General features: G+C 43.3%; 2 long non-coding RNA genes across 2 annotated transcripts in view; one reads left to right on the top strand and one right to left on the bottom strand.

The window, feature by feature from the left end:
* Nucleotides 1–21,838, top strand: part of LOC132406833 (uncharacterized) — a 46,716-nt gene that overhangs the window by 15,952 nt on the left and 8,926 nt on the right. Inside the window, exon 2 of the long non-coding RNA XR_009516267.1 lies at nucleotides 13,136–13,253. This is a non-coding gene — a long non-coding RNA (uncharacterized LOC132406833). The remainder of the gene's footprint in view (nucleotides 1–13,135; nucleotides 13,254–21,838) is intronic.
* LOC132406832 (uncharacterized) overlaps nucleotides 1–21,838 on the bottom strand; it is a 97,677-nt gene that overhangs the window by 67,731 nt on the left and 8,108 nt on the right. The window lies entirely within an intron of this gene.

The following is a 21,838-nucleotide window of genomic DNA, read 5'->3' as shown; positions in this document are numbered from 1 at the left end:
AATCTTTTTGGAAAAATGTAACATTCCCACCAGCTTTGGCTGCTCAAAATTGAGAAAGAACATTTGGGATGGCATTCAGTTCATTCATCAGAAGCACACATGTCAATGGCAACAGTGTATCATCTCCCAAACTACCACAATTGTATGTCCCACCAGGCACATTTTAGTCTATCTGCGCAGACTTTTTTGATCTGGAGTAGAAGTCATTCAACCACGAATCTGAAGAGTTGTGCCACAGATTCCTTTTTTTACTTTTCAGTCTGATCTTATATTGAAAGAATGTTGCATTGCCTTTTGAAAGATCCGACAAACAGATGATTCATCAACCCTCATTGGTGGGACATTTCAGAAGAGAGTAGGAGAGTTCTCCAAAGTAACCTGTCCAACATCCATCACTCTACTAACTCATCAAAGTGTATTATTTGACATTATCTGACTTCAGTTTGTGATGTGCAAATTAGCTATAGTATAATAGTGACCCCGCTTAAAATTGTGTTCATAATTGTAAAAATTAACTTAAGACGTTAATGAAGAACATACTATATTGGATCATTTCCTCAGGAACATCCTCCCTCAGTCTGTAAACCAGCTGTGAATAACACCAACAATGTTCTAATTGGCAGACATCTAGAATTAGTGGTAGCTTCAGAATCCCAAGTCACCAGTAAGTTCCACTAATGCATTAATAAAGGGACAGACCTCTGCAGTTGCAACTTTGGACTATGGCGGTACAACTTTGAAATCGATGGGGAATTAAAAATTTTGGCAGCTTAATCCTTAATGTGTAATTTAGTTTAATGAGGTTGCCTAAAACTTTCATTTATGCCAGAAGTGTTTGTGAGATATCACAATATAATTTAAATTAACGTTCGACATAGACAAGAGTTCACATTTAATCTTATAGAACTAATTTCCATTTCAACATGCAGTTTTCATCGTGAACGTTCATAGTCTGTGGCCTGGACACCACCGGATTAAGTTGCAAGAGAAATTAACGTTCAGTGCAGTCAGACTTCACGTGAAGCAATGTGATGCTAAAATTCTATCAAAAAGCTGCAACTTGAAGGGAGAAAATCCAGGTATCGCAGAAACCTTTAGGATAAGCTGTTAAAGCTGCCCAGACTACATTCCTATGGAAATTTGCTAACTTGTGCTGTCCACTTAAATACATTCTCCAGAGCTGGAGAGAACTCCATCCTATAGCAGCAGGGAGTTTACTGATGCCATTGTGGCTGAAGTGCTACAACAGCATCATCGTGCTCCATCACACATCACTACCCCACTCTTTGCTTTTTGTGCTATTTATTGTAACTCATTATAACACATTTATGTCCCGCACTGTACCAATGCCACAAAACAAGTTTCATGACATATGTCAGAGATAATAAACCTTATTCTGAGCTCTGATCTGAGTGATCCACCTGGGCTTTTAGTCAAACTGCAAACCAGTTACATACAACATTTTGAGAAAATGTGTTCCTTTACTCCTCAAAAGGAAATAAGCACCTGGGAAGCAGGAACAGGATTATTTTAGAGGACAGCTAAAGATCAAGCTCATTGGTGAAGATGGACCCACCTGCAGGCCAGATTATGTAAAAATGCCAAATTGCCTTTTCTGAAAGATGTGAGTAGAGCCTAATTCTCCCCTCAAATGTTGCTTCTTTTGGCTGGGTTATGATTGTTTTGTTCAATTGAATCAATGAAAGTGCAGCTTAGGTATACTTTGTGCCAACTTATCAATGAAATCTCAGTACCATGGTTTGTCAGATCTTGCTGTTTTTCCAAATGAAACTAACCTTCATTACCTTGGAAACGAGAGGAAATCTGAAGATTCTGAAAATCCAAGCAACACTAACAAAGTGCTGAAGGAACTCAGCAGGCCAGGCAGCATCTACGGAAAAGAGTAAAGTCAACGTTTCGGGCCGAAACCTTTTGGCAGGGCTGGAGAAAAAAAGCTGAGGAGTAGATTTAAAAGGTGAGGGGAGGGGAGAGAGAAGCACTAGGTGATAGGTGAAACCTGGAGGGATGAAGCAATGAGCTAAGTAGATTGGTGAGAGAGACAGAAGGTCATGGAAGAAAGAAAAGGGAGGGAGAAGCACCAGAGGGAGGCTATGGGCAGGTAAGATGATAAGATGAGAAAGGGAAAAGAGGATGAGAAATGGTGAAAGTGGAGGATTACCAGAAGTTTGAGAAATCGATGCTCGTGCCATCAGGTTGGAGGCTACCCAGATGGAATATAAGGTATTGTTCTCCAGCCTAAGTGTGGCCTCATCTATGGGTACTCACATGGGTCCCTATCTGTTTGTCGGCTGTGTACAGCAGTCTATGTTCCAAGCCTACATTGGTGACCATCCTGCACTTCTTACGCTACATTAAAGACTGCATTGGTGCTGCTTCCTGCACCCATTCTGAATTCATCAACTTCATTTACTTTGCCTCCAACTTACACCCTTCCCTCAAATTTACCTAGTCCATTTCCAACATCTCCCTCCCTTTTCTCAATCTCACTGTCTCTATCTCTGGAGACAACTTATCCACTGATGTCTATTATAAATCCACAGACTCACAGCTACTTGGACTATACCTCTTCCCACTCTGTTACATCCCCTTCTCTCAATTCCTCCATCTCAGCTGCATCTGCTCTTAGGATCCAAAACGAAGGAGATGTCATCCTTTTTCAAAGAAAGGAGCTTCCCTTCTTCCACCATCAAAGTCGCCCTCCACCGCACCTGTTTCGTTTCGCATATGTCTGCTCCTCCTGCCACTTTATCAGGGATAGGGTTCCTCTTGTCCTCACCTACCACCCCACCAGCCTTCCCATCCAGCACGTAATTCTCTGAATCTTCTGCCATCTCCAATGGGATCCCACCACCAAGCTCATTCCCCACCCCTCCCACTTTCTGCTTTCCACAGGGATCCCTCATCCATTCATCCCTCCCCACTGATCTCCCGCCTGGCACTTTGCGGAGCACCTACATTTCATCCACCAGAAAAAGTGGGATCTTCCGGTTGTCACCCATTTTCATTTCACTTCCCATTCCCATTCCAATATGCCTATCCATGGCCTCCTCCATTGTCGTAATGAAGCCACACTTAGGTTGGAGGAACAACACCTTATAATCTGGGTAGCCTTCAACCTGATGGCATGAACATCGATTTCTCAAACTTCTGGTAATGCTCCCTCCTTCACCATTTCCCCTCTCTCACCTTATCTCCTTGCCCACCCATTGCCTCCCTCTGGTTCTCTTCCACCCTTTTCTTTCTTCCATGGCTTTCACCAATCAACTTTCCAGCTGTTTATTTCATTTCTCCCTGTTCAGATTTCATCTATATCCTTGTGTTTCTCCTTCCCCTCCCCCCACCTTAGCATTTTTTCTCCTAACCTGTGGAAGGCTCTCGGCCCAAAATGTTGACTGCACTCTTTTCCATAGATGCTGCCTGGCCTGTTGATTTCCTCCAGCAATTTGCATGTCTTGCTTTAATTACCTTGGATTAGTTTCACTCTGTTAAAGACATTACGGAATTGCAATGTTTCATTTGCATTTGTTGTTGTTGTTGTTGACTCACCAGTCCTGTCAAACATCAGGTTCTATTGGAAAAGTATTGGTCTACCATAGAAAGCAACCAATAATTTTGTGTATGTCATAAAGAACCATCTATTCAGGGCCATGTTCTCAGGGGGAATAGAACTCAGAATCAGAATCAGGTATACTCTCACCAGCGAACAGCATGTTGTGAAATTTGTTGTTTGCAGTAGCAGTATATTGTAATACATAATAATAAAAACTATAAATTACAATAAAAAGTATGTATAAAAATAAGTAAGTATTGCAACAAGAGAGGGGAAAAATTTCTGAGGAAGTGTTCATGGGGTCATTGTCTATTCCTAAATCTGATGGTAGAAAGGAAGAAGCTGTCCTGAAATGTTGAGTGTGTGTCAACATTGGGGTACCCCCTCCTTGATGGTAGCAGTGAGAAGGGGGCATGTCCAGGGAGATGAGAGTCTTTAATGATGATTGCACCCTTTTCCAGGCATCACTCTTTGAAGCTGTCCTTGATGCTGGACAGTCTAGTGTCCGTGATGGAGCTGGCTGAGTTTACTGCTGTCTGCAGCTTTTTCCGATCTCGTGCAGTGACCCCACCGGACCAGGTAGTGATGCAACCAGTTTGAATGCTCTCCACAGTACATCTGCAGACTTTTGCGAGTGTCTTTGGTAACATACCAAATCTCCTCAAATTCCTAACAAAATATAGCTACTGTCATGCCACCTCTGTACTTACATTAATATGTTGGGCCCAGAATAGGTTTTGAGGTAGAGATGATATTGATAAACCTTTCAAACTTCCCTCCTGCAGTTTATGATTCAACTCAATACATTACATTTCAGGCTGCTACCACAGATCATTCAATACATGCATTGAATCAGTACATGCAAAGTGACTTGCTCAACCCTTTATTTATTGTGGTTATTTGACATATGTCCTTATTGATGTTAAAGTTGCATTACTGCAAAAGGTGCGTGCAGAGAACTCACAAAAATTAAACATTATTATGCCCAGTTTCTGAATCCTATTCAATCAGGGAGTTACACTGAGTGGAAAAAAAAAACAGATTTTTTGGGTAATAATATACTCAGCTGTATAAATATTATCATCAACATGGAAATTGCAATATACCTCTGCACTGAGTTTAACTCCGTGCTTCACCACTTTCTTTTCATATTGATATATACAATATCTGTAAGGGCTTTTCTTTAAACCACAATTCTGCTCCTTGAAATTCATTCATCTGAATAACATGGAGCCACTAAATGGACAGTTGCTTATGGCCTGTATGAACACGCAGCCTGTGTACTCTCCGATGCTGCTTATTATTCTTCATGGCGATATCTATTATTTATGAGCAAACTGTTTTGTAAGCATTCCATAAAGGTTGAGTAAAGTATTCCGTTGTTAACACTTACATTGTCATGCTCTGAATCGAAATGTGCCCACTTACATTCTATTCATCAAAGCACAAAGACATCAAGGCAAAGATATTATCCAAATATTATTAAAACTTTGAACTTTGTCCCCATAAATTATGGCAAAATGGCTTCTGAGCTATTAGTGAGGAAAATGTATGGGCTTCAGTTGCTTTGGAGTGATTATGTGCTTAAAAGGAAGCGTGGCTAAGCATTCTCCTAGTAAAACAAGAAGAGTCATGATCATTTGTTACTTCCTTAGCACTGTTCAGTATTTTTTACACAGGTCAAACCAACTTTACAGCACCACCATTATCTTTGTAGAGAGACCAAACATCTGTTACTAAGGACATATAGACACTGGTGCAACACAGTAAAAATCTTGTCTCATTCATCTCTTTAGCTCACAGACTGCACTCTAAAACACTTGGCCAAGTTTGCAAAGCAACCCTCATATCTCATTAATGCATCAACAATGAAATATGCAGCACTTCCACTCCCCCATTATACCCTTAAGTAAATGCACAGGGTAAGATACCAGCATTGGGTCTGCCTGCTGCCGCATAACTCCAAGTCCTTTACTAGAACTCACTGTGTCTACACAAAATGCTATACTCAGAAAACTTTTGTGCTGATCCCTCCTTTAACCCAACCAAAGCTTATATTTCAATTTTCAAAGCTGAAAGTAATTTTACTATCAAAGTACATATGTGACACCGCATGCAACCCTCAGGTGCATTTTCTTGTGGGCATACACAATAAATCTAATAACCATAATAGAATCAAGTAAGGACCACACCAACTTGGTGTACAACCAGTGTGCAAAAGACAATAAACTATGCAAATCCAAAAAGAACATAATAATAATTAAGCAAGCAAACAATAAATATCGTTCATAAGGTGAAGAGTCCTTGAAAGTGCGTCCACAGGTTGTGGGAACAGTTCAGTGACTGAGCAAGTGAAGTTAACCCCTCTGGCTCAGGAGTCCGATGGTTCAGGGTTAATAACTGTTCCTGAACCAGGTGGTGAAGTCCAAAGCTCAGTGGGAAGGGACTGGACGTATCCATTACTTTTTGTAGCATTTTCCATTGAAGGTGTTTCCATATCAGGCTGTGATGCTGCCACAGTGAGTATGCTTTCCACTACACATTTATAGAAGTTTGAGATAACATGCCAAATCTTTGCGGATTCCTAAAGAAGTAGAGGAAATGCTGTGCTTTCTTTGTAGTTGCATTTACAAAGAAAGCACGGCCCAGGACGGGTCCTCTGAAATGATAGCACCAAGGAATTTAACGTTGCTGATCCTCTCTACCTCTGATCCCCCAATGGTGACTGACCCATGGACTCCGGTTTCCTCCTCATGAGGTCAATAATCAGCTCCTTGGTCTTGCTGAGAGTGAGAAGAGGTTATTGTTGTGGCACCACCAAGCCAGATTTTCAGTCTTTTCCCGTCTATATGCTGATTCATCACCACCTTTGATTTGGCCTAGGACATGAGTGTCGTCAGCAAGCGTGAATATGGCATTGGGGAAGTCAGTTATAAGTGTAAAATGAGTAGAACAGGAGGCTAAGCACACAGTCTTGTGGTTCAGCTGTGCTGATGGAGATTGTGGAGGAGATGCTGTTGCCAATCTGAACTGACTGGGGTCTGAAAGTGAGGAAATTGTGTGTCCAATTGCACAAAGAAATATTGAGGCCAAGGTCTTGAAGCTTATGGATTAGTTTTGAGAGGATCAGTGTACTGAATGTCAAACTGTAGTTGATAAAAGAACATTCTGATGTATGCTGTCCAGGTGTTCCAGGGTAATAGATAAGGAGAGATTACAAAAAAAGATACTTAAGATCAGTTTGCCACAAAAAGAAATTATTATTTTACTGCTAATGAATATAAACTGATCTGCAGCAGATAAATTGCATATAACCTCACAGCAAATAATGGGTCTGTTTCTATTATTGAAATTTGACTGTTTTACAAATGTTTGATTTTTACATTGGAGACATTAAACTGAAAAATACCACTAGCTTACTACCTTTCTCACATCATGTTTTCACACACCCCCACCCCTTTTGAGTATAGCCAGCGTTGCGAGGGATTGAGGAGGACGTTTCATAAGAGCTGCAGTAATTGATTAAACATCTGTTAAACTGCAGGTGGTTTCTCTTGTTTTCATGGGGCGTTTGATAATGGATGATCTAATCTGTGTTCCTACATTGTTTACTTCATTACACAGGTGACAGAGATGAAGTGATAGTATCTGCCAACTTTTTTTAAAAATGGCTTAGCTGCGAGAAATGATTGTGCTAATTTCCAGTGGGAAGAGCTGCAACATGTGCAACAAGCTCAGTTTACATGAACCCTTTATTTTTTGTGTCCTCCCCAGACCCTTTTACCTGTTGAGCTTGAAATTCCACTTTGAAATCCTTTGGTTTCTTGCCCAGGGCTGTACAAAGTGAATTACCACAGCAGAGGCATGAAAGAAACAGATCATTATGAGGACAAGAGCTTTGTATTGGGAAACAATGGCTATAAACATGGCTTCTTCACTTAACATGCTGGTTATTAGCCTAAGCTTTATCAATAGTAATGGAAACTGTCTACTCCTCCTGCAGAAACAATATTTTTGAGAGCCACAAGAGAGCATGAACAAGGTGAATTATTGGATCTTGATCCATTTCAGAACTTGAAACATAAATATTGTGGTATGTATCATCATTAGCGATTATCCTTAGGCCAGTCTCTATGACTGACACCCTGGTCCAATCATCCTTCCTATCCACTCCTACCCATCCTCTGGAACTTTCCCATGCAACCATACAAGTTGTAAGACATGTCACTACACCTCATCCCTTACCACTGTCCAGGGACCTGAGCAGCCCTTCCAGGTGAGGCGCAGACATATGTGCCCCTTCCCCAGCCTGTCTATTGCATTCAGTGCATGTGGTTTCCTTTCCATCAATGACTCAAGTGTAGACTAGGCAACTGCTTTTCTGAGCACCTGGGTTTAATTTTTAGTGGCTATCTTGAGCTGCTGGGTGTAAGCCATTTCATCAGCCTTTCTTGTTCCTGCACTAATCTGTCTGTGCACAGCTTTCTGCGTCCCCAGGCTAAAGCCCAACACAAACTAGAAGAACAGAGCTTAGTATTCCACCTGGGTAGTGTATTACCCATTCAGGTAACCTGTAACCTTTGCTCACCATCTAATCCATCCAGGTTTTCACCTTCCACGCCCCCACATTTATTTCCAATTCCCCAATTCCATGTGTTTCTCCACCCCCATCTGATTCCATCAGCCGACTGTCCACATACAATCCACTGGGCCTTTTATCCCCTCGCCCACTGGCTCAAACTGTCCATCATCCTTCTCTTAGCTGGTCCCTCCTAACATCTTCCATACTTATCATATTTGAGAATCTGCAGTCCATGGTTACCTGTACTTTTCACCTTGCATCCTCCAGTTGCACCCTCTACCTTCACCCTTCCCACCCCTACAATCAGTTCATCACCACCATTTTCATCTCAATACACCAATCCCCTGTCAGCTCCGATTTCAGCCCTCCTACTCACCTGAATATTGGCTGTTTCTCCTCTGCACTCTCAGTCCCGATCCAGTGACTTATCCTGAAATGCCAGTTATCACGCTGCCTCCACAGATGCTGACCTGCTAAACCCCTCCAGCTGTTTATTGTCCCAATTCTGATTCCATCATCTGCAGTTGTTTGTGTTTCTGTCTTTGTTGGGCGAGATAGTTGGCAATGAGAGCTGTTACCTGATCTTGAGATCTTCCGGAGCTGCACAAGAGGTTTCAAAGGAGTGTGCTGTGGGTGGTGGGCAGTGTGGCAGTGGACAAGGGTGATATATAGATGGACATGAGATCGTCCAGTCTGCAGGGCCCAGAATGTTAGTATTGAAGTTTGGGTAAATTTTATAGCATACATGAGACTCCTGTCCAAGTTCAGGTAATTCCTAGGCATGCCTCCATGTCTTTAAAATAGGTAGACACAAGATACTGCAGAAGCTGAAATTTTGGAGCAACTCACAAAGTTCTGTAAGAACTCAGTGATTAGGCAGCATCTATGGAGGGAAATCTACAATCCCACTTTGGTTAACATCCTTCATATGCCCAGGGCTGCAGTTCAGGTGAAGGATCTTAAGTTCAAGTTCAAGGTTATTGTCACTCAACTGTACCTAAACCACATTACTCCGGACCAAGCTGCACAACACATTACATATAACTCACTCACATAACATGAAAGTACAATTACCACTAGTAAGTTAACAAATAATTTTTGACACAAGTCGAAAAATAAGAAGTTTAACACCATTCCGCTACTCATTAAAAAAAAATCTGCAGATGCTGGAAATCCAGGCAAGACACACAGAATGCTGGAGGAACTCAGCAGGTGAGGCAACATCTATGGAAAAGAATCTAGTCAACATTTTGGGCTGAGATCCTTCAGCTGGACTGGAATAAAAGATGAGGAGTCAGAGTAAGAAAGTGGGGAATGGGAGGAAGAAACACAAGGTGATGGGTTAAACTGGGGGCACTGGGGGAAAGGGAGAAGTAAAGAGCTGGGAAGTTGATTGGTGAAAGAGATACAGGGCTGGATAAGGGGGAATCAGATAGGAGAGGGCAGAAGGCCATGGAAGAGAGAAGAGGGGGAAGAACACCAGATGGATGTGATAGGCAGATAAGGAGATAAGGTGAGAGAGAGAAATGGGAATGGGGAAAGGTGAAGGAGGGGAGGGGCAATTACTGGAAGTTTGAGAAATCGATGTTCATGCCATCAGGTTAGAGACTACCCAAATGGTATATAAGGTGCAGCTTTCTCTGTGTTGTTTTTTTTTACTTAGTTCAGTCTAGTTTTTGTACTGTGTCATGTAACACCATGGTCCTGAAAAACATTGTCTCATTTTTACTATGTACTGTACCAGCAGTTATGGTCGAAATGACAATAAAGTGACTTTACTTGACTTGACTTGAGGTGATGCTCTTCCAACCTGAGTGTGGTCTCATCGCAACAGTAGAGGAGGTCATGGACTGCCATGTCAGAATGGAAAGAGGAAGTGGAAATAAAATGGCTGTCCACTGGGGCATCCTGCTTTTCCTGGCGGTGCTTACTGAAGTGGTCTCCCATTCTGCATCAGGTCTCACCATTATACAGGAGGCCATACCGGGAGCACCAGATACAGTAGATGACCCCAACAGACTCACAAGCAAAGCATCGCTTCACCTGGAAGGACAGTTTGGGGCCCTGCACGGTAGTGAGGGTGGAGGTGTAGGGCAGGTGTAGCACGTATTCCGCTTGCAAGGATGGGCCAGGATGGAGATCAGTGTGGAAGGACAAATGGACAAGGGAATTACGTAGGCAGTGATCCCTGTGGAAAGCAGAAAGTGGCGGGGGGGGGGGGGGAAGGTAAAGATGTGCTTGGTGGTGGGATCCTGCTGGAGATTCAAGATTCAAAAAACTTTGCTGTCATTCTAACCATACATCAGCTCTGCAGGGCAGAATGAGACAGCGTTTCCCAGGGGCAGTGCAATCATAACACAACAAACGCAACAATAAATAGTAAATACAACAATAAATAGTAAAACAGAACAGCCACATGTCGGTTAAAGTCAAGTTATAAGTGTCCAGTGCAAGTTAAAAGTGTCCAAAGCAGAGTTAGGTAGAGCAGCTATTTCGCAGTCTGACTGCCTGTGGGAGGAAGCTGTTTAGTAGCCTTGTGGTTTTTGTTTCGATGCTCCTGTAACGTTTGCCTGATGGCAGGAGAACAAATAGTTTATGGAGAGGGTGTGAGAGGTTTTTAATGATGTATCATGTCTTTTGGAGGCATCGACTCTAAAAGAGGTCTTGGACAGAAGGTAGGGAGACCCCAATAACCTTCTCTGCTCCCCTAACCACCCTCTGCAAGGCTTTTTTGTCAGCAGCACTGCAGCTGGAGTACCAGGTTGTGATGCAAAAGGTCAGCACACTCTCAACCATGTCTCTGTAGAATGTAGTTAAGATGTTAGTGGGGAGTGGGCAGACTTGCAAGGATAAGTGCCAGGAGGGAGATCAGTGGGGAGGGGTGAATGGACAATCCGTGGAATTTGTTGCCATGAGTGGCAGTGGGTGCATTTAAGGCAGAGATAGATAGGTTCTTGATCAGCCAGGGTATCAAAGGGTATGGGGAGAAAGCAGGGGAGTGGGGTTGACTGGCAGAATTCGATCAGTCCATGATTGAACGGCAGAGCAGACTCAATGGGCCGAATGGCCTATTTCTATCTAATGGTCTCATGGTCTTATGGGCAGTGGTGTTGCATAGGAGTGATCCCTGCAGAAAGCAGAAAGCGGGAGCAGGGAAAGATGTGCTTGTTGGTGGGACCCAATCTCCCAATACCCTTGCATGTGGAACAAGTGCCATACCTGCTCCTACATCTCCTCTCTCACTGCCATTCAGGGCCCCAAACCATCCTTCCAGGTGAGGCGACACTTCACCTGTGAGTCAGTTGGGGTCATCTACTGCATCCCATGCTCCTGGTGTGGCCTCCTCTATATCAGTCAGTCCTGATGCAGTTTGGGAGTCTGCTTTGCCAAGCACCAGAAAAAATGGGATCTCCCAGTTGCCATCCATTTTAATTCCACTTCCCATTCCCATTCTGACATATCTGTCCATGGCCTCCTCTACTGTCATGACGAGACCACACTCAGGCTGGAGGAACAACAGCTTATATTCCATCTGGGTGGACTCCAACCTGGTAGCATGAACATTGATTTCTCGAACTTCCGGTAATGCCTTCCTCCTTCACCATTCCTCATTTCCATTTCCCTCTCTCACCTTATCCCCTTATCTGCCTATCACCTCCCTCTGGTGCTCCTCCCCTATTTCTTTCTTCCGTGGACTTCTGTCCTGTCCTAGCTGATCCTCCCTTCTCCAACTTCCCAGCTCTTTACTTCACCCTTCCCCTCTCTCCTTCCAGTTTCACCTATCACCTTGTGATCCTTCCTCCCCTCCCCTCACTTCCTAACTCTGACTGCTCACCTTTTCTTTCCGGTCCCAATGAAGAGTCTCGACCCAAAACATTGACTGTACTCTTTTCCATAGATGCTGCCTGGCCTGATGAGAATAATGCCACTGGTGTTTTATGCATGATGGTGGCAGGGAGTTCATTAATCTTAAGGTCTGGGGGAGGAAGCTGTTTTCCATCCTAACAGTTCTTGCCTTAATGCTACAGTACCTCCTGCCTGATGGCAGAAGATATCATAGCATTAGGACAAGAACTTAACCCAAAAGTTTGACTGTCCATTTCCCTCCATAGATGCTGTCTAAGCTTGTTGAGTTCTTCCCATATTTTCTGTGTTTCTCCAAAAGATATGCCTTTCTGGTGAATTTTGAGGTGTATTGCTCATGTTTGGTCTGACACATTGAGGTCAAAGGGTCATGGGATTGCAAAGACCATAAAGAATTATTTCTACACCAAAGATTCATTGGAGATGTATAAGGAAAATAGATACCATGGTTCTCAAAGGATTATAAGGGACTGAAGAGACAAAAAAGATTTGGCAAAGGGATTTTGGATTACAGATTAGCCGGGGCAAAATGGCTGAAGTAGGGTGAGGCAGTGGGGTAACAAAGAGCAGATCAAACAAAGAGGAAATGCACAAGAAAAACTCAAGGTGCAAGAAAAATTTAAATTTGAGAAATGAATCAGGAACTCCATGTACATACATGAGAGTGGAATCTGGTATGAGATATGACATGGGAGATAGGATTTTGCATGAATTGAAGAATCGTAATTGTAGAAGCTGGACACATGATCATTTGGAATTACGGGGTTGATGTTTCAGGTCATGACCCTTCACTATTACAATTTTTATTTCAGATTTCAAGTATCTTAAAGAATTCTTTGTTTTTTTCATTGCGGCTGAAGAGGATGACAACGTTACAAACAGTTCATTCATAGCTTAGGTTTACAGTTGTTCCTCTGTTTAAGAGATTTTGGTATATGAATTTTCTCATCCACATTACTGACTATTTAGGGAACATGTTCTTGATATAGTTGCGATAATGAAAATTGTGTGACCTTCCATGCATGGAAATACATTGTGCCAAAATCCCCAATCATTTTGATTTATGAAACTTCACGTGATAGAATGTTTTCCTGAAATGGATTCCTTTTGTTTTGCAGGGCATGGCTGAATTCCGTGTAAATTTGGAGCCTGTACCTGAACATGAGCTTCCTTCACTCATGTATACTATGTCTACCCAGCTGATATCAAAGAACTTGACACAGGACAGCAATTATGGTCAGTAGCATCTTACTTGCTAAACTTACCCTGGGTTAGAAATTTTTCGGTGGTAGAACATGAAAGGTGGAATTTGATTGGCGATCTCTTGCATATCCACTCATGGGCTACTTCATTAGGGTCTCTCCAGTATCTAAAAAAATGGCCACTGAGAGTATGTTTGTGGTCTTCTGCTGTTGTAGCTCATCCACTCCCAGGTTTGATGAGTGGTGCATTCAGAGATGCTGTTCTGTACACCACTGTTGTAATGCATGGTTATTTGTGTTACTGTCTCCTTCCTGTCAGCTTAAACCAGTCTGCACATCTTTCTCTGCCATTTCTCCTTAACAAGGGATTTTCACCCACCTTCCAGCTGCTCACTGGATTTTTTTTTGTTGTTTTTCATACCATTCTCTGTAAACTCAAGGTACTACTGTGCATGAAGATCAGCAGTTACTGAGATACTGAAACCACCCTGTCTGGCACCAACAATCATTGCACGGTCAAAGTCACTTAGATCACATTTCTTCCCCATTCTGATGTTTGGTCTGAACAACAACTGAACCTCTTGGCCGTGTCTGCATGCTTTTATGCATTGGGTTGCTGCCACATGATTGGATGATTATATATTTGCATTAACAAGCAGGTGCACACGTGAACTTAATAAAGTGGCTACTGAGTATAGTAGCTAGCTTTTAAATTCTGTTGAATGCATCAGAATGAAATATCAAGACAAGGAGTGCCGATGGCCCAAGTGTTGGGGAGAGATACTGAAGCGAATTGAAAAGTTTCCTGAATTTTAATAAGAACTGTGTGGAATAACAGGGAATTAATATGCAGCAGGCCAAGGGCCATTAACTGAAACTCTCAAATTAAAGGCAAATTCAGACACTGTGGCTTGCAAGCAGTATCTTTATACTAAAGCAATTCCGCTCCTTTACAGTGATAATTTGAACTGTAGTCTTTTCTCCCAGAGCCAGAGCTAAGGTAAGCAGAAGGCATTACCATAGTGCTTTGGTCAAAACTTGACAAGACTGAAAAGAAAGGAAGGGAGTCAAGTTCAAAGTTGAAAGTTTGAAGTAAATTTATCATCAAAGGGCATATATGTCACCATATAGAATCCTGAGATTCATTATCTTGCAGGCATGCTCAATAAATCCATTAACCATAATAGAATCAATGAACGACTACACCAGTAGGGCAGACTATCAGTGTGCAAAAGACAGCAACCTGTGTAAGTATGAAAATTAAAAAAAAAGAAATAATATCGCAACCACAATAAACCCTAATATACATACACATGAGCGTGAATGTCAAACCCTTTAAACTGCCTGCCTCCATGGCAGAGTCTGTTGTTGTGACAGAGTCCCACCTCACTAGGTGCAGTTCCCGAGGTGCCAGAGACCTGGGCCTGCTGGAGGTCATGGATGAAAGACTTATCCAGGAAGTCATGGATAGGAACACAAGAGCTGGGCCATACCCCTCCCAATCCATGATGTACTGGCCCCTGCCCTATGCCTGGCGAGATGCACAGGATAGAACAGGACCCATTCACCAAGTGAGGAGGAGGGAGGGAGTGAGTGACCTCAGCTAGAGGGGGAGGAAGTCTCTGGCTTGAGCCGGGAAATACAGAACTTTGGGTGAATTTTCATCGATGATGGTTGGCATGGTCTGTAGAGGCTCTGTTGAGAGACTTCTTCACCACAAATGGTCCTACATAGCGTGGGGACAACTTACAGCTCTCAGCTTCCAAAAGAAGTTCTGTAGATGCTCACCAGACTTTTTCCCCTGGCTTGAAAGGCCTCCTCTCTCAGTGGAGCTGAACAGCCTGCCAGGCATAGAGCATTATTTCTGAGTGCCCTGGCCCATCTTCATGCGTGCTTGTAGCATTGGACCAAATCTTCAGCAGTCGGACCTCCCAAGTCAATTCTTGGTCAGGGAAGAATGGTGACTGGAATCCTTTCAGGCATTTAAAATGAGACATGCCTGTGGAAGATGACTGGAAGCTACTTTGGGCAATCTCTGTGCAAAGCAGTTGGGAGTTCCAGGTCATGGGTTTGAAGAGACAAGGTCATATAGGGATATCTCCAGCTCCTAATTCACCCTCTTGGTCTGGCTGTTAAGTTGGGGTGGAAACCTGATGGGGGGGCTGGCGGTGGCTCACAAAGGAGAACAGAAAACCTTCCAAAAACAGAACGTGAACTGTGGTCCTCAATCAGACACTATGTTCTGAGAGAAGCCACTCAGCCCGAAAATGCACTGAACAATGATGGTGACAGTTTTACAAGCTGGTGGGAGCTTGTGGAGAGCAATAAAGTGGAGAACTGGTCCGCAACTGCCAGACTGGTAGTGTTTCCGTCTGACAGAGGCAGACCAGTGTTGGTCTGATGAGTATGATGAGGCCCAGGCAGCAGGAAGAGCAGACCATCAGGGCAATGATGTGATGTCTTGTCTAGGCACAAGCAGGACAGGCAGAGAAGAATTTATGGGCATCCTGGGACATAGGCAACCATCAAAATCACCTCTTCATAAATTGCAGGATCTGTTGAATCACTTGATGACCATCCAGATGGGAAGAGTTACACCAATGGTAGGGACAAACAGCCAGTTTGGTGGTCTCCCACCCACACTTGGATCAGACTGCTGGGCAGCCATTACTTCAGTCTCTATTCCCCAGACTACTGGAGCAGCTATGCACAAGTGTGAAGGATGGGCTCTGAAGTGACATTGTCCTCAGAGATGGGAGAGAGTATCGGCCTTAGTATTCTTGCTATCAGGATGGTAGGTGAAAGTGAAATTAAACCAGGTGACGAGTGGGCTTGATGTGCGATGGGCAAAATGTAGGAAAGGTTATTGTGATCTGCCCGTATCAGAAAGGGGAGCTCTGCCCCCTCCAGCCAGAGTCACCATGCTTCCAGGAGCACCTTGACTGCCAGAAATTCTCTGTTCACAACATTATTGTTACACACTGCAGGAGCCCAGTAATGGGAAAGAAAATCACAGGTTGCAGCTGATTATCTACAGAAGCTCCAATGCTGACATCTGATGCAACAAATTCAATAGGTTTCAATACTGTCATTTTACTGTCAGCGAAATTCAACGATGGGCGAGAGGGTTCTAGATATTGCAGCACCGGGGCAGTGGTGAAGTGACGTTTCAGCTCTGAGAATGCTTGGTCTGCTTCACTCGTCCACGTCCGGCAGAGGTCTTCTTCGTGAATACATCTGTGTGAGCCATAATGGAACTGAAGCTTCTGAAGAAATGGTGATAAAAGTGAGTGGAACAAGATGCCAATGCAAGTGGTGGATGATGAGCTGATTTCAACATTTAAGAGAAATTTGGATAGGTACATGGATCGGAGGGGTAAGGTCCAGGTGCAGGTCAATGGGATTGGGTAGATTAATGATTCAGCATGGACTAGATGGGCTGAATGGCCTGCTTCTATGCTGTAGGGTTCTATGACTCTATGTCTCCATGAAGTGCTTTACCTGCTAGCTCGTAGTTGATATGGGCCACTCTATGACTGCCTGAAGTTTACATGGGTCCTTTTGAACACTGGAAGGGGTGAGGAAGTAGTGCAAGAATGACGCTTGCTCTTTGTAGAGCTCACACTTCTTTGGCTTGTCATCAAGATTGTTCTCAAGGAGCCATCTGAGAACCCTGTAGATATGCCGCATGTGTTCCTGGTGAGAGCAGGAATAAATAAGAATGTTGTCCAAATACACTAAAGCAAACTGATTCAACATGTGTCCTAGAACATGTTGTTGTCCAGGACCTGAAAATAAGTAGGGATGTTGGCCAGACCAAAAGGCATTGTAAGGTACTCATAGTGACCAGAGGAGTTGTTGATCGCTATCTTCTACTCATCCCCTTCTTAGATGTCAACCAGGTTGTAAGCATTATGCAGATCTATTTTAGAGAATATGGTTGCTCCCCAGAGATGTTCAAATGCAGAGGCAAGCAAGGAAGAGGGTTTTTCACCATGATGTTGTTAAAGGACCAATAATCAATGCAGGAATGGAGCTTGCTATCCTTCTTGCTCATAGAAAAGAAGACTGGCCCTGCTGGTGAGGTTGACAGATGGATGGATCCTAAGGCAATGCCTCTTTGATATATTCTTCTATGACTGCAATTTTAGGGGGAGAGAGGGAAAAGAGCCAGTCCTGGGTAGGACAAGAATTGGTGAAGAGGTTAATGGCACAGTCGTATGGCCGGTATGGAAGCAGGGAGGTGGCTTTCCTTTTACTGATGTCAGAAAATTAGGTTGGAACATCAGACAGGTCCACACTAGCAGCTGGCGCAAGAGGGGATACTCTAACAGAAGTTTGAGCTGAACTCAGACAGATAGATAGGCATGCTCCTACAGTTCCCACTCGTTAGGGACCAATTGATCTGTGGGTTGTGATTTGATAGCCAGAGAAGGCCAAGCACCAGTAGCAGTTCAGGTGAATCCACAAGAAAGGAAAGCTGATCCCTATAGTTGACATCTAGCACAAGTTGGAGGGGTACTGTAGAAAGGTGGATTCAGTTGGTGCCCAAAGGCCAACCATCCAGTGCCTTATTTTCTCTTAATCATTGAATCGTATCTCCCCATCTTTGAGCCAGATAGATATCCATGAGATTCCCAGCTGCCTCAGAGTTAATAAATGCCTGAAGGCTGTGGATCAGTGACCCCTATGTCAGGGAAGCTGGGAGCTGTCATGACTGTGAATGAAGTCTCCAGACAGACACAGCTGGTAGATACACAAAACTTTATTCGGGCCACATGTGCTGACAGCCATTGAGTCACTCAAGAGATCCAACATTATAGCACATTTTTATGCATTAAAGAACAAAGGTAAAGGGAAATTTTCTATAATTACAATGCCATCATAATGCTTCTTTTGAGTTGCATGTAATTTTCCGGATTCCTGGGTCCTCTCACCAATGCACCCAAAATGAGTGTGAATTGTTGTTGTCTCTGAGTTGTATTTATGCATATGCAGATATATATCAGTCAATTGTGTGCTTCCTGGTCTGCAATTTATTCTAAAATGCAACTTCAGGAAGACCATTGTTCTGAGCTATGTTTTAAATTCCATCTACATTCCATATTCAGATCTAAAAGTTGGTTGCTGTTAAAATTAACATTTACTATATACCCTAACTCCAGAATATGCCCTACCAGTCCCTCCTTTTAGCCCTCCTGGATAAAAATGAATTTGTTCCAGGAAAGACCAAACTTTGTAGAGGCTATAAACAAAAAGAGCAGCAAAAAAAAATGCCCTGTTCTTCAGACCCTCTTCACTAGTTACCTATCAAATCCCTATGTGCATCTATATTAACACTATTATCACTAATGGCTACCTAGAAGACTCTAAGCAGAGATTGTTCCAGAAATTTGACCAACAGTCTTTAAGATGTAGCTTTGTTATTTGTCTGCCTGCTGCCTCCTTCCCAGCTGGCTGATTTCAGTTAATCACACTATCTTCATCCCTTCTTTCTCTTTCTCCTCTACATCCACCTCTTCATATAATTTTACTAAGCTGGTTTCAGTAGTTCATCTGCTGCCCTCCTCACACTGATGTCTGCCCACTCATTCCCTTTCTGCTCCTTACTATCCCCTTTCTGGTGAGCCTTTAGTTTAATCACTGAAACCTCTGTTGGTAGCCTCGTGGCTTCTAGCAGTTCTCGTATTAGGTGCCTGTGCTGAATACCTGTTCCTGTTGAGGTTACAAATCCTTGCTGTGCGCACATCATCGGATAATCATACACCACATCAAAGGCATATCTGCTGTCAGTATGTGTGTGTGTATATATATATATATATATATATATATATATATATATATATATATATATACATATATACATAATATGCCATTGGCCTTCTTGCGTCTCCATGATTCTGCACCACCACCGTGTTGTAATGCCCTCCCTCATCGCTACAGTATGAAAGGGGCAAGCCACATCTGATAACCCTTGTGCAGGTCAAAGACCAGGGCTTTCTTGTTATCTGTAAAAGCCTTTTCCTCATCTGGTCCCCATCTTACTTCCTCTAGAGGGGGCTTCCCTCCTTTAATTAAGACCTGTATCGGAGCCACTAGTGCTGAGAAAACTGCTATGAAATGGTGGCAGCAAATGAATAGACCCAAAACCCTCCTTACTCCCCTTACATGTTTTGGACGGGGGCATGGAGCTGATTGCAGAACAGCTGACATCTAACATGTCCTTACATCCCTGGGAAATTGTGTAGTCTAGGTACTGTACGGTTTGCTTTCCTATCTGAGCATGTGTGGACTGATTTAAAACCCATCATCTCACAGTATGTCTAAAGCACTGGCTATCACCCCTAAGTGACCTGCTCCATCTCCCAAAGTGATTAGTAGTTCATTTACGTATTTTAAATTGGTCGATCCAGTAAGGTGTTAGATTGAGCTTTTCCGAAGTCTGCACCATGACCTTACGCAAGATGGCTGGGCTATTGTAAAATTTCTAGGGGAGTCTAGTCCACATATACTCCTGGCAGTGTGGAGGATCATCGGGGCCTAGGGGTCTGAGCCCATAGGACACTCAAAGCTGCAGCACAGGTTGATTCTGTGGTTAAGAAGGCATACGGTGCATTGGCCTTCATCAATTGTGGGATTGAGTTTAAAAGCCAAGAGGTAATGTTACAGCTATATAGGACCCTGGTCAGACCCCACTTGGAGTACTGTGCTTATTTCTGGTCAGCTCACTACATGAAGGATGTGGAAGCCATAGAAAGGGTGCAGAGAAGATTTATAAGAATGTTGCCTGGATTGGGGATTATGCTCTATGAGAATAGGTTGAGTGAACTTGGCCTTTTCTCCTTGGAGCGACGGAGGATAAGAGGTGACCTAATGGAGGTGTATAAGATGATGAGAGGCATTGGTCATGCGGATAGGTACAAGAAGCTTAGAAAAATAGAGGGCTGTGGGTAACCCTAAGTAATTGCTAAAGTAAGTACATGTTCGGCACAGCTTTGTGGGCCGAAGGGCCTGTATTGTGCTGTAGATTTTCTATGTCTTGTATGCTGCTCTCCACCCAGGATGAGGCCAAATCAATCTAGGGACTCAGCTGCTAAAGGGAGCCCCAAGATCCATTGGCGATATCCAAGAAGGAGAAAATTCTAAGTTCTGGAGACAGGCCATTCAGGATTTTAGCAGGGCTCGTTTGGGATACGTTCATGACCTACCATGTGGCCAGAGATCGGAGCAGTCTAAATGAGTGAGTATTTTCAAAATTAGCACTTATGGTTGAATCTTTTCAGATCAGTGACCACGGGATCATGAAGTATCATGAAAACAGCGAAGAGCGGAACTGGTAGATATAAAAGTAGTGTGGTGTGTGTGCATGCAAGTGTGTTTGTGTAAGAGACTAGACATTTTTGTGTAATTTGGGGAGACAGGACCACCAGTTGCAAAGGGTGGTTACTCACCAAGATGCTAGTGGGGTGCGTGTATACTAGTTTGGGGAACTGTATAGTTGCAGACTCGATTGTGAGTGTGTGTGTTTTATGGATAAGTCTGGAGCCTTGGTGTAACAGTTAGAAGCAAAGGAATATAACACGCATTATGAATTCAGATGCATACTGAGTAAGTGGCAGATTGCAGAGTACATACTCAGAGGTTTGACTGTGTGTTAGTGTGATTTTTGGGTTTAGCACGTTTAGCAGATAACTTCAGCCACCAATCTTCAGATTCAAATATGTATTGTGGATTTAGTTTGAAATGCAGCTCTGAACAATAGGTTCCTAAAAGCCTTGAATCACAGACTAGCCAATGTTTTTTGAAATTCATGTGGATGTCTGTGGTGTGGGTGAGAATCAGGAGGTGTGTGTAGTTTGTGTGTAGTTTCAGGGAAAGCATTGTGGAGGCATTGTAAATATGGAATTGTCCTTTCATGTTTAGCACATAAAACATCAGGTAGCGTGGGCCACGAGACCTTTCAACTAAAAGGGCCTCAAAATGATGCCTGCAGTATCTTGTTTTGTTGAACAAAGATGCTGCTTCGTATCTACCAGTACTTTTGTCTAGTGACTTCATTCATGTACTGTTTAATTTTTATCTGTCATTTATAGTTTATGTAGTGTGGAAATTAGCGTGGAGATTTTTGAGGGAGAGATTTTAAACCTGACATATCTGTCAGGGTGGCACCTATTGAGGTCAGGCAATGTGAGGTCCTGAGCCAGCCCTTGACCTTATAACCACCTGTAAGCCTTTCACCCCCAGGAAGAAGCAGAGCATTATGTCAGAGGTGCTCTCATTTAAAGTCACCTGTGGGAATTCAGAATTCTGGTGCAAGCTCAAGGAAATGAATAATATTCACCAGATGCACCCCAAAGATATACACGTCTAGGTATAAGTGAAATGCCGAAGAATATGTGCCAAAGGGGAAGTGAGGCAGTGAGTGGGGAGGGGGGAGGTAGGTGAGAGTAACTGGGAATGATAATGTCAGTGGTTCAGAGAGCTGATGACTTAGCCAGTCATTATGCAGAACATATGAGGAGCATCAGCGTTCGATAATCCAGGGAGGGTTGATCCAGTCTTCTTGAAAATCCTGAAGGAAGGCCTGACCTCAGCCCACCAGGAAGTTTTAGATTTGGG

Source organism: Hypanus sabinus, chromosome 17 (assembly GCF_030144855.1).
Source record: "Hypanus sabinus isolate sHypSab1 chromosome 17, sHypSab1.hap1, whole genome shotgun sequence".
NCBI lineage: Eukaryota > Metazoa > Chordata > Chondrichthyes > Myliobatiformes > Dasyatidae > Hypanus > Hypanus sabinus.
This window is presented reverse-complemented; position numbering and strand designations above follow the sequence as displayed.